This window comes from Hetaerina americana, unplaced genomic scaffold (genome assembly GCF_022747635.1).
Source record: "Hetaerina americana unplaced genomic scaffold, ioHetAmer1.1.p SCAF_2, whole genome shotgun sequence".
Lineage (NCBI taxonomy): Eukaryota > Metazoa > Arthropoda > Insecta > Odonata > Calopterygidae > Hetaerina > Hetaerina americana.
This window is the reverse complement of record NW_027286763.1, coordinates 101506643-101509754: the sequence shown is the minus strand read 5'-3', so window position 1 is coordinate 101509754 and position 3112 is coordinate 101506643. Positions and strand designations below refer to the sequence as shown.

The 3112-nt window shown below is 41.5% G+C and overlaps 1 non-coding gene across 1 annotated transcript; it reads left to right on the top strand.

The window, feature by feature from the left end:
* The first annotated feature begins 2602 nt into the window (after positions 1-2602).
* On the top strand, positions 2603-2709 carry LOC139688456 (U6 spliceosomal RNA). The gene has a single exon (XR_011700759.1). It is a non-coding gene; the product is annotated as a U6 spliceosomal RNA (small nuclear RNA).
* Positions 2710-3112: the final 403 nt, after the last annotated feature.

Here is a 3112-nt window from a genome sequence, read left to right as displayed (position 1 = left end):
GGCTTGCAACGGGGAACGTCCGTGTTCCCTTACAGACGACTGGGAAGTCGTGTCTGCGGGGAGGAGACGGGTGAGCTTCCCCATCGAGTTTGCCGAGGGGCACGCTGCGGGAGAGTGGGTTTCCGCTCCCGGAAAATGCGTGTGGGGGGTGAAGGCTTGTTCGGGCGGGGTGCCGGCGAAGCGATGGCATAGAGCGCGCGCCACGAGTGTAATTAAAATGTAAATGCTGCCTTGCGTTAGGAGCGCCGGGGAGAGGGAAAGGTCCACTCGCCCCCTCCCGTAATGGGGACCATGTGTGTTGTGCTTGTATATGTATGCCAGTGCGTCGGGTGTGGAGAGGGGGTAGGGACCTGGCGGTTTCAGAAATTAGTCTGCCCCGAAGGAGGAGAAGGACCCCCGGGCACCGCGTGTGGGTGAAGGGAGAGAAGGGAAGCGGTGGCTCGTGGTGCGGAGGGCGTGGTGCTGGTCGTGTGTGCGTGGGGAGGGTGTGGGTGTGGTGTAGGGAATAGCGTGGGAGTGAGAGGTTCCACACGGCGTCATCCACGCCATCGGAACTGCTGGGCGCTACGGGACATCCGAATGGAGATTTGGTGTTTTTTTCCGAACTGGTAATAGTTGCCCCAAGGATTACACGTTGGAATTTTGTGTTTGTTTGCATATTTCCCGGAAACGGATATAACTGGGATTCGACAACCAACAATAGAGCGGGGATGTCTCTGCTCACAATCGATGCAGAGTGATCACGGCTCGGCATCTAATTCGCTCTCCTGGGCCATGCCATGCACGTGCACGGAAGCCCAGCGGGTCATGATGTCTCCCTCAATTCTGTCGGACAAGAGAGGGAGTACCTCTAAAATGTCCTGAGACTTAGTTTTATTTCGTTTACATTATTTTTCAGCATATAAAAGAGAACTCCCCAAGCCATTCCGTGAATGTACCGTTTTTATTTGTGCTTCGATAGGTCAGACATTTTTGAATACGTGTTTAAACGGTATTTATAAAATTTAGACCTAATTGCGCTATCAAGTATCTCTTTCACAACATTCAAGATGATCATTATCAAAGATTTGGGGCTCATACAATTATTAAATATTTCATTCTCAAATTTAGATGAGGATTTTAAGACGAGTATATGAGTTTTCAACATTTTAAATATGACAGGAGCATTATGTTTATCACATACTCATACAAGTATATATTATTTCGACGGCAAGGTGCTTGAATTCTGTAAGTCAAATGAAATAGGCATAACAGTTTGGCCAATAAGGAATGTGAAGATGTTTTAAAATCACGAAAGAAAATTCATTGCATCAATAAATATGATTGAATGACTTAGCGATAATTCTGGTTTTCTTCATGTCAAATAAAGCTTACCACCCAGTTCAGGTACGAATTATGCATATTTAAAAAACAGGTCTAAAATATAGGTACATAATTTTTCCAGCTTTCCTGCCATAGATATTTCAGCTCCTCTGAAAATTTGTAGTTTTCCAGTTCTTCATTATTGATACAAAATTGTATAAATGTGACATTTTATAATGTATATCTAAAGTGAAATGATTAAGATTTATGGGTTTCATGGTTGAAATGGACTTTAATTACAAATTATATTACCTGCTTTATAAGTTACCGCAAAGCCGCAATTATATATAACAATTAGCTTCCTCTCTTGAGAGCCCAAACAAAATTTTGAACTGATTTTGGTGAAATGAAGACCGCATCTGCGATGGAATTATATTCGAACTTAGCGTCATTTATTGTGGGAAACGTGTTCCTCAGTAGCCAAGGGACCCCCGTACCACCGCATTCTTCGGAGAAAATGAACAAGTTTCTCGGAGTTGCAGGGAGTGTTTCACGCAGTGCGAGGTGTAAGCAGCGGCTGGCCGATCTGCAGTTAATTTTCAGACAAATGGTACCAAGGCCGTTGCTATAACGCTGCGTTGAAACTCTGTGGACAGCAAAATATCTTTTACACCAGGAGAAAATAGCAAGCAAAATGCTGTATTGCAAGCCACTCTGACAAAAGAATATTGTTTCATTTAATAAATACTTACTTGTTTGCGCCGCAAATCGAAAAATTTTATTTAACCATCATCCTGGAAGCTGTTATTTTCGCTTTTTTGTACACTCCATATTATTCTTTTGGATTGGGAAAATGAAGAGGTAATTTTTTTCTATTCAGTATGGTAATTACAGAGCATAACGTAGTATCATGATGGTATTAAGTTATTATTGAATCACGGTCAACTATGCAAAAATAATTTGATTGTTAGAGCTCGTGCTCTAGTTAGAGATTGCTTCTAGTTATTTCTAAATACTTAGAATGTAATCCTTCAAATACCATATGTATATAAATAAATAAATAAATATATATACATATATACATATATACATATATACATATATACATATATACATATATACATATATACATATATACATATATACATATATACACATATACACATATATACATATATACATATATACATATATACATATATACATATATACATATATACATATATACATATATACATATATACATATATACATATATACATATATACATATATACATATATACATATATACATATATACGTACTCGCTTCGGCGGTACATATACTAAAATTGGAACGATACAGAGAAGATTAGCATGGCCCCTGCGCAAGGATGACACGCAAAATCGTGAAGCGTTCCACATTTTTCTGTGCACCCGATAGTCCAGGAGATCCATTATACCCTGTTGTCCCTTCAGAGAAAGGGGAACAGGGTCTCCTTTATATGGACTCCTGGTCACGTCGGCATAAGAGGTAACGAAAAAGCTGACCAGGCAGCGAAGGATGCCCTTCGACAACCCGAGACCGACTCCACCTTGGTTCCAATGGAGGACGTGAAGGCCGCCTTGCGGAACTCGGTCCTGCATCAGTGGAAGGAGACTTGGCAGTCTCTGCAAAATAATAAACTCAGGGCAATAAAACCGGTCGTTTCACCATGGTCCTCTTCCATCCGGAAAATTCGGAGGGAAGAGGTCATGATTACGCGCCTGAGAATAGGACACTCTGCCCTCACTCATTCGTACCTCTTTGCGGAGGTAAAAGAACAGCCCCG